The 10,579-nt window shown below is 36.9% G+C and overlaps 1 pseudogene; it reads right to left on the reverse strand.

Moving 5' to 3' along the window:
• Positions 1-2,121: 2,121 nt before the first annotated feature.
• LOC100733144 (MAP3K12-binding inhibitory protein 1-like) lies at positions 2,122-2,944 on the reverse strand (annotated as a pseudogene).
• Positions 2,945-10,579: the final 7,635 nt, after the last annotated feature.

Below are 10,579 nucleotides of genomic sequence, written 5' to 3' on the forward strand. Positions count from 1 at the left end.
CAGGAAATATGGCCAGGTGACTACCCGTGATGAACAGCGCAGTGGTCAGCTGGGAACTCTCTATGGAGCAGTCTGTGTTCTTTGACTTGGTAAATAAAGGCAGCCACCTTTGGGTCATGGTTTATGCCTAACAGCCTAAGCACACTGTGGTGAGTGTCAGGTTGCAAGGGCTTCTCCTGGTACCCACCCCACAACCCACAGTGCTCTGGGGACCCTCACTCAGATTTCTTCTTTACATACCTTCTTCAGTGAGGTACCTTCTGCTGGGCATGCTTTCTGATTTTTTGCCTCATCAATTCCTGTTCCTCCTCTAAAGGCAAATTCCAATTCAGCCTTTTTCATAAGAAAGACCCTCCCTGAGCCAAGCCTTTCCTGAGAAACATGGTCTGGCTAAACCATGTGATACTAAAGACCAGTGTGACACTAAAGACACACTTTAGTGTCAACAGCCTATGCCTATGCTTTTCCTCAGAAACATGAGTTTAAAATTTATAATCTAGTTCATAACCTACCATAATACAGCTACCTTACATAAATTGGAAATACAGTAATCTCTCCCTCAAAGTATCAGCAATTCAGAATTTTTCAAAAGTCCAATTCTCAGCCTCTTCTGAGACTCAAGGAGAGCTCCTAACTGTGAACATCTACAAAAATAAAAAACAAATTACAAAAACCTAAGGTATAGTGGCACAGGATAAACATTTTCATTTTAAAAGGGAGGATTATGGGAATAGGGAAAAAATCAGAACAGTGGAAGACAAACTCAGCAAGGAACACTTTAAGTCCTATAGCTCATGTTTGGCATCAAGGGTGGCAAAGTGTGTGTTCCAAAGAGCTGGGACAGCCCCATTTCTATCCCTTGCTAGTTACATCCAGGATGGCTCTCATCAGCTTGCCTCCCCTCACAGTCTATAGCCTTCTGTGGCAAATATTCCACAGTCTAAGCATCTCCAACTCATTGGGGTCTCCACTGCATCTTTGACTTCATCCCACAGCTTCAGGAATTGCCCTTTCCAAGGCTCTTTGCTTGGTCTTCCAGGACTTCTTTTGAAATATGTATGGTTCCCTCCCTGACTCAATAACTCTTGCATTTTGCACGCCAATAAAGCCAGCATCACAAAAGCATCACTAAAGTGTGTCAACAGCTTAGGCAGTAGCCAGACCTCCTCTGGCCATGGCTGCAGCAGCCTGTGAGTGCCTGATTGGGTAAACAGAGTGAAATTAATTTTAGAAAACCAGTGCCCTAGAGGGCCCTTCTTGAGTAAAGATTCCAGGAACTTTCTTCTTAAACAAGGATTATAATTTTGTCCACTTGAGCCTCAATTTTTGGGGGTCTTGATGATTCCTGGATGGTCTCAAGGCATCTGTCTTCCTGGATGTGTACAAAGTTTTCTTTCTTCCTTTTCCTTTAAATGTTTAATTTCCAACTATGACAATACAGTTTTTTTTTGGGGGGGGGGGACATCTTTACTACTTTCCAAAGATAGACCGGATTTCATTTACTAACAACAGCTAACATTTACTGAGTAATTCCTTCGGGAAAGTTTTGAAGCCATCTTACCAATTCTTAAAAAACAATAAAGTAGGTTGTATTATTATCATTTTCCTTTTACCAATTAGGAAATTAGGGCACAAAGTGAGATTAAGTAACTGGCTCATGATCATATTCAACATAGGAATAAAGGAGCCTCAATTATTTATTCCATTAACATTGACATCTGAAAATTAAAACTGTAAGTTTATATGTATGTTAAAAATTCATTTGAATCAATGAATTTTTGTTGATAGCCATTATGTGTAAATTATTAATGTAAACTAATAGATTGATTAATCAACATGGTAAGTATAAAGTCCTTTTAAATATCAGTATTACAATCTTTCTTTCAGTATTTCACCAAAAAATGTACTTTCAAATTAATTTTTAAAAGTTACAAAATGCCTCCTTTAAAAGAGAAGAGAATGGTTTCCATCAATGCTATTTTCAATACATTCATGATTTTTTAAACTCACTGGAGTACTTAGGAATATTCGCTGCAAGCTAGAGTCCTATGAAAATAAACCTTGACTTTACAGAAAAGTTTCTATTGATAAATACATACACAATTAATTAATTATTATTTATTACACCAAGATTTTATGCTCAGGTTTTTAAATTCTCTGATAAATGTCTCTTGGCACTGGGTCATCTAACTGTAATAGCAAAAGAGCTTAAATTTTTGTTGTTCTTCTACAGCTTGATTGTCATAATCTAACAGCATGCTGTTAGGTTTATGATGTGATCCTTGAATTTCCTTAGATCTAATCTGTAGTCCATATGTGTTCACAACTCTAGAAACACTTATATGAATTTTACATCGGGGTAAGGGATAAAAATAACATCACTTCTTGCATAACTATTTTCTTGATTGTAGTCACTGTAAAATTCCTTATTATTTTGTTGATTTATTCTTGCTTTCTTGCAATAAATGCAGATATTCTTCTGTCAGTGTTTGCTCTTCCAGCCTTTATGTAAATTACTTTTGGATTAAAATGGATCTGTGTCTTTTTCATCTCTCCTAAATCACAGTCTTTGTGTTTTTCTTCCTCTTGGAGGTCACCCATGGGAAATTTGGCATAGGGAATTAATTTGTTCCCTATTCCTGCTTTTCCTGTTTCTTCAATAGAAGCTGAATTCTTCTCTTTAATTATGGGTTTAAATTTTGCTAAAAAAGCTGTAAATATAAAATACGTTGCTCAAGTGCTTTTTAATGCAGGATGGAGTGTCAGGAGGCTGTGAATCTTGTTCTGAGTGACTGTATTTTTCACCACATCATCTTTGCGGTTAAGTTGTCCATGCAAGGTGTGCAGGGAGTGAGAGGTTTCACACAGCCCCTATCAGGAAAGATTGGGACTCTAGGCTCCTGTCATTGCTGCTTGGGAGACTAAGCTCTGTGGCAGCAGCCATGACACCTTACAGGTTTCCCCTACTATCACTGGGCTACTGTGAAAACTTCCTTAGTTTCTTTTTAATAGTGCTCATGTCTTTAGCAGTCATGATTTCTTTGGTTCCAACTTTATGTGTGGTTCCTCCCTGGCCAATATGTATTTCAAATTTTCCTGTGCTGAATTTTGTCCCTGATTCTTATTGTAAATCTGACTGAAAGTGGCCAGCGTACCCATGTGACAGCCTGAATGTTGGGCTGTCCTGAAATTTCCTCTGCCAGATTTTTTTAGTCCAGTGTCCTTAATCTCGGTCTTCTGCAAAATCTTAGGCAACATGTAGACAACTTTTCTGACATAGTGTAACACACACAGTTTCTAATATAAATGCCAATGGACTCTTAATTCTTAGTTAAAACTTTCTGCTTCTGGCTTTTGATATCTGCTTCCTATCAGCGTTCAGACTTTCTGACCTCTGAACAAAATTACCCATCAAACTGCGCATACTACATTTTAGTGCTTCTCTAGCTGGCCTATCCAAACTTTTCTACTCTGCCCCACCAATCTCAAAAATCCCTTTATCTGGTAAAGTCAGCAATAACCTTCCTCTTAGTACCAATTTTCTATATTAGTTTCTTTTCTATTGCTGGGACAAAATATCTAACAGTCACAATTTGAAAAATGGAGAGGTTTATTTTGACTTAGTTTCAGTAGGTTCTGTCCATGGTTGGTTAGCTGGCTCCAAGGTAGAAACAGCATGGTGGAAGTGTCTGGTGAATGAAATCTATATTTATGTGATGGCGGCCAGAAAGTGTAGAAAAGGACAGAGGGAGGAGCCAAGGATAAGAACACACCCTTTAAGTCACAACCCCAGTGATCTGTCTCCTCTGCCCTGGCCCTGCCTGGCACCAGCACATTCAGCCATAGCTTAATCTACCAATGAGTATAGCACCCCTGTGAACCAATCACTTCCAAACACATGAGACTTTGGAGGGTCATTTGAGTTCTATACCATAACATTAGATTTCTAGGTCTTAATCCAGTCAAGGAGACACTGAAAACTCACCATCGTCATATTCAGTAATGAATAGAATAGGTTGAATTAGAAGAATTCCCTCAAATGATTGTGTCAATCTTACTCTCTGTGCCCTTTATTATAGGGAACCTCCAAATATGATATTTTACTTTTCAGTTTTTTATTATCAATGAATGTTTGGAATATATAATGATTACCTTCCTTGTACATACCACATCATAATTCTCTTTTAAACCCCTTCCTTTCTCTTCCTTCCACCTTCTTCTATCTCCTCACGTTTTACACATTTGGAAAAGATCTACCTCCCTACTAGGAATTATCTATTTTTATTTTGCTTTTCATTTACATTTCTAGTTTCTTATATAGGAGAAACACGAATATTTAAGCCTTTGTTCCTGATTTATTTCACGTAGCATTATGTTCTCAAGGTGCATACATTTTTCTGTCAATGACTTAAATTCATCTTTTTTCCATTGTGTGTTAATACCAAATTTTCTTTCTTCATTCATCTCTTCATGAATGTATAAGCTATTCCCAACATTTAGCTATTAGGAATTGTATTCCTATTAACACAGTTATGCATGTGTCACTAAAATAGCATGACTTTAATTCTTTCAGGTGAATACCTAAAAAGGGAGAATCTGGGTCAAATGGACTTTATAGCTTTATCTATATCAGAAATCACCATACTGACTTTTGTGGTCTGATAATATGCTTGGGATAAGTTCACTTTGTTTGCATTTACTTAAGCATGATATGAGCTAGTATGTGGTCTATTTTGGAGAATAGACCACATGCAGTATTCTGATCTTGTGGGGTGGAAAATTCTGTAGACATCTACTGAGTCCATCTATTCAAAAGTTTGATTCAGTTCTTTGTTTTTTTAATTTAAAGAAAAAAACAAAACAAAACAGTAAAAGGGTACAAGTAATACAGAATTTAAAAAAAAATAAACAGGGAATCACTAGTTAATAGATTACATATTGTCATCTTAGAAATAGTTGATCAAGTTACAAAATTAAGCATACAAAGTGGACATTCAAACAGTGAGACTGTAAACAGTTGTGCTCAATGATACAACAAAAACTTAGTAATATATTCATCTATCTTATACACCTAAACACACTTGCAGTTGTGTCCTTCAGAGCACTTTCTTTTCCTCTCTTTTTTACAATAACATTTACACATTTTGGGCTTTATTACTCCCACAGCTCTTATTACTTTTTTTTGGAAGAGAATAAAACCAAATGTGACAAAACAAAGCAGTCAGTCAAAACAAAGGATGGACATAGTACATGATATAAAAACAGAATACAAGGTAATCAACAGTGGTTACCATAATGCCTCTTGCTACCTTAAAAAGAATTGCCTGTATCATTAGGTATAATAAAATTGAACTAAACAGTACAGAACAAAACCAATAAAATCTAATCATTTGAGACATTACTGAACTTCAAAAGAAGATAATAGTCAAGCCAGAATGGGCATCATAGTGAATCTTATTGCCTTCAAAGTAGTTGCCTATACCCTCAAAATTGATATCAAATAGAACAGAACAGAGTAAAATCAGTCAAAACAAGATGGTGAGAGCAATACAGGGCTTCAAATCAAGTTAATAGGAAATCAAAAAAGTTACTATAATATATCCTGCTAATTTTTAAAACATTTTTCCCTTAATTAAAAAAATAATAAAAAATAAATTAACTAAAAAAGGGAGGAGATTGAGATAAAAGAGGAAATAACAACATAACAAATACAGGTCAGAACAGAAAAATTTAAGCAACATAGTGTTTCACCACAAGATAACCCAACTTAATAGGAATTATCATATTGTCTCTTTCCTTGATATATTTGAATATAACTTTGTATACTATAGCATCGAACATATCAAGAAGTGTGAAACTATTCAAGAGGTTGAAAGTATTACAAAGTATTTAGAACCAGCTAACAGAAAATGAACAATGGTTTCTATATTATCTCTTTGCCTATAAAAAATTTTGTTTATACTATCACATATAATAAAATCCAATAAGACACAACATGATAAAAGCAATGGAGACAGAAGAACAACAGTTTGATGGGACTTCAAAACAAGCAGATATTAAATCAGCACTAGCTATTATGATATCTTGTTTTCTTCAAGATAGCTGTTCATATCATCACAGACAATAAAATCAAACATCCCAGAGTAAAACCATTCCAATTGATGAGTGAAAACTTTATAAGGCTTCAAAGCCATATAATGGGGAAATCATGACTACCACATACTTTTATGTATTTGTATCATTTCTTACACTAGGGAAACTATTTGGTATTCATACACGTGAGTCTGATTTATTTCACTTATGAGTATAGTCCCAAGCTGTGCCCATTTATTTATAAATATGTCAATGTGATCCTTCTTTATAGCTGAGTAGTACTCCATTGTATAAAAATAACACAACTTTTTTATCCATTCCTCAGTTGACGGACACTTAGGTTGTTTTCAAGATCTGGCTATTACTAATTGTGCTGCTATAAAGATGGGTGCACATATAGCACTATGGTATAATGTTTTCAGTTCTAGGTGCACGGGGCACTTACGCCAGGCAGCCCAGCCTCTGGAACTGATGGCGCCCGCTTGCCTGCTCAGAACTCCAGTCTGCCAAGCACTGCCAGGAGCAGGGAGGCTGCTGCAGGCCCACTCAGGATGCCCAGGATGTGCCACACTGGTCTGGCACACTGGGAAGCCACAAAGTTCCCTCTCTGGGGCTGAGCAAGGGTCCCAAACTCAATTCAGTTCTGATATTTCCTTGTTGATTGTCTTGTTGATCTGTCTGTTTGTGACAGTGAAGAATTGCAGTCTCCTATTATAAATGATAAGTGCAATTTGATTTTTCATATCCCTTGATATTTGTTTTTGTTGGATGTGCTGGCATTTGGTGCACAATATTTATGATTGCTGTTTCTTCTTCTTAGATTATTGCTTTTATAAATTTGGTGACCTTCTTTGTCTCTCTTAATCAGTTGTGGCTTGAAATCCACATTGTCCCTGCTCTTTTCTGTGTTCCTATTCTATGGAATATTGTTTTCTATCCTTTGATCTTTAGTCTGTGATATGTTTTTAATTGTGTTTCTTGTATGCAGTAGTATATGGTTGGATCTTGCTTCTTGATCTATTCTGCCAGCTGTTTCTTTTAATTGGTAAATTAAGACCATTAATTTTGAAAGCTATAACTGATCTGTATTGACTTACTGTCTTGGTTACTTTTCTCTCACTGCTGAGACAAAACACTTGACACCCAAAATGAAGGAAGGAAGGATTTATTTAGCTCACTGTTGTGGAGGTTTCAATCCATAATCAGCTGGCTCCAAGGCAGGGTGGCATGGCACTGGGGCAACACTTCAAGGTAGCAGCCAGGGCAAAAGGGAAGGAAACAAGCCTCTTCTCCTGACTTATATTGTACACAGGCCACCCCCAACCCCTCAGGTGGGTGTAGCACTCACAAATTCTGGCCCTCCTTTGCACAGGATGAGGATATTTACAAAGTAAGACCCCTGGCTCCCTGATGAGTCTGTCAGTTAAACTTCTGAACTTCTCAAGTTGGCACAATGTATCAACCATGACACTTATCCTCATGTTATTTTCCTGTTGATGGTTTCCCCCTTCTGTTTAATTGGTTGTTGTCTCATTCTAGAATGTCCTTCAGAACATTTTGGGATACTGTTTCAGTGGTCATGAATTTCTTCAAGTGTTCTGTGTCATAGAAGTACCTTCTTTCTCCATCAACTTTGAAAGATAGTTTTGCAGGTTACATCAATCTGGGTTGCAAGTTGTTTTCTCTCAGTTCTTGAAATATTTCACTCCAACCTCTCCTTCACTTGAGGGACTGTGTTGAAAAGTCAGCTGTGATTCTGATGAGCTTTCCTTTATATGTGATTTGTTTCTTTTAACAGCTTTTAATATTCTCTTCTTGTGTTGAATTTCTGAAATCTTGACTAATATATGCCTTGGAATTTTTTTATCATGGCTAATTGGAGCTCTATACACCTCAATTATCTGTGTGTCAAATTCTTTATCCCTACCAGGGAAGTTTTCTACTATGATGTTTGTGTACAAGTTTTTTTCTTAAATGTCATTTGTGCTATCTCCTGCTTTTTCATTGACTCTGGTCAATCTTATGTTACTTGCTTTGCATCATCTAGCAGCTCTTAGATTGTTTTCTTGTGATCCCTTGCTATTTTAAAGGTATCTTTCTTTTCATGATACCAACTACAATCCTGTCATCTATATCTGAGATTTTGTTCTCACACTGTCTCATTCTGCAGTGGATACTTCAGTGGAATTTTTAATCTTCTGAATATCTGTTTGAATCTGCTTCATGGTTCACACTTCTTGCTTATGTTGAATGTTCATGGTTTCCATCATTTTCCTAAGCAGCACTATTTTAAAAAATCTATACCTGTTCTAGAGTCAGTAATCATATTTTTCATTATGGTCAACATCTCAGTAGTTATCTGAGAAATTATTTCTGATTTCATTTTTTTTTGAGAGTTTACTTCATTTGCTTTGCTACTTTTGCTGTTAGCAGTTCAGAGTCCAGGTGGGTGTTGTTGGGCCTCCAGGTTTGCCTTTGGTGAGCTGGAAATCTGAGGTTGCATCTTGGTTAAGTTTTTTCATTTTTTTAGTTCAATTCCTGGGTTGATGCTTGTAAATTTCCTATAGTGAGTAGCTTTATTGTTAGTATTTAGAACCCTTGGGAAATGACTACTTCTCAGATGTATCTTTGAGGTATAACTGGCTTTTGCTTTTGAGTCTGTTGAAATATCTTGTGTCTTCAATTCACTGGAGATGAGAAGTTACTTCCTACTTGGCCTAGTCTCTGACTGTTTGACAATGGCCCACCATATTTTCTATGACACTTAGGCAATGTTGGCCTTGGCATACTAAGAAGAACACTGGTTAGAGAAATTATATCATTTTGGCTAAAATGGTACCATCAGCAATATCCATAGTATCATACACAGCCTAGAAAATGACAAATTGAGGAAACTATTAATTTGCCACCTTTAACCAAATGAAATAGATATGTGGTTACATAGCAAAATCTAAAACAAACCTGAAAATTGTATGCAGTAAGTAAGCCATTACTATGCTAATTTTACTTTATGGAGAGGAAATTTGAAAGGGATTAGGGAAAAAATAGAGAAATAAAAGAAGAGGAAGAGATTAGAAGCAAGACTGGAGGACAAAGGAGGACCATGCAGGCTTTGGGAAACTGGTATAATAGACAGGAGGGAAAGAGAGAGGAAGAAATAAAAACACGAACAGAATAGAACAACCACAAAACTAGAAACCATGTTCACACTCATATATAAACAAGATTAAATAATAACCCCCCCAAAAAAAACAAGAAAAGAGAGAGGGAGAATAAACACCTCCACCTCAAGTTATGTCCCTTCTGTCACTGGTAGACAGTGTGGGCAGACAGAGTCCGTGTCCATCTCGATCAATTCCTACAAACCAGTAGTAGCTCCACAATGGCATAGTGGAGCCCACACCTTAATCTCCTCTGAAGTTCAGGCTGGTTTGTGGCTGTGAGACTGGAACCAGACTAGTTCCCGCCTGCAGCATGACCTCTTGTGGGCCTGAAGCTGGCTCAGAGCCACTAGATAGCACCAGCAGCTGTTTTGCATTTACAAATTAGTTTGCCTCTCTCCATGATGACTCCTGATCACCTGTGGGATATCTGAACCCAAATGACTCACCAGCCACTGCGGTCTGTTGCTTTCACTGCTCTGTTCCACTGGGGCATTTCTCCATGGAGGTCCCTGAGGTCACCAGTAATTATTCAACATCCAAAGTTAAAGGAGGCAAAGTTCATTGTAGCTCACAGTTTACAGAGGTTTTATTCCATAGTTGGCTGGTGTCAGGCATGACAGAGGGACATCACAGAGGAAAAAGTTCATGGCAATAAAAGGTAGCAAAAGCAACAAGCAGCAAGCAACCATAACAGCCTACTTTCTGTCCTTATATTTTATCCAGACTACATGCCCTTAGAAAGGCCTTCCTGTTATTACAGCACAGGTGATGCTCAGCCAGTCAGAGGATTAATTTAGTAATATCCTTAATCATAGCATCACATCCCAGCATCACACATTCTATATCCAGCTATCTCTGAAAAGCCCTGCCTATGAATACATGAGGCTGGGGATGGGGGCAGAATATAGACATAAACATAAGTCCCTTTTCCTGCAGCTTCACCAGTATTTTTATTGTTGGATTTCTTTATGATGCCATTCTTTCTGGAATAATTTGGATGGAATCTCACTGTTCTTTTAATTTGCATTTTTATGTGTTTATTTTAAACAGAACAAAATAAAACAAAATAGAACAGAACAAAGCAGATCAGAAAAAAACAATTCAAACAACAGGATTTCAAAACAAAGCAACAGGAAATCAACAGTGGCTACCATAATGTCTCTTGTTTTCTTTGAAATAGTTATCCATATCTTCACACACAATGAATTCAAACAAGACAAAATAGTATAAAACCAATAAAAACAAAAGAATGAAAACATTACAGGTCTTCAAAACCAGCCAATAGGAAAATCAACTAATTTGCATTTCTATAAGGGCCAACA

This window comes from Cavia porcellus, unplaced genomic scaffold (genome assembly GCF_034190915.1).
Source record: "Cavia porcellus strain 051 isolate PalLab524CR breed Dunkin Hartley unplaced genomic scaffold, mCavPor4.1 scaffold_1, whole genome shotgun sequence".
Taxonomy (NCBI): Eukaryota; Metazoa; Chordata; class Mammalia; order Rodentia; family Caviidae; genus Cavia; species Cavia porcellus.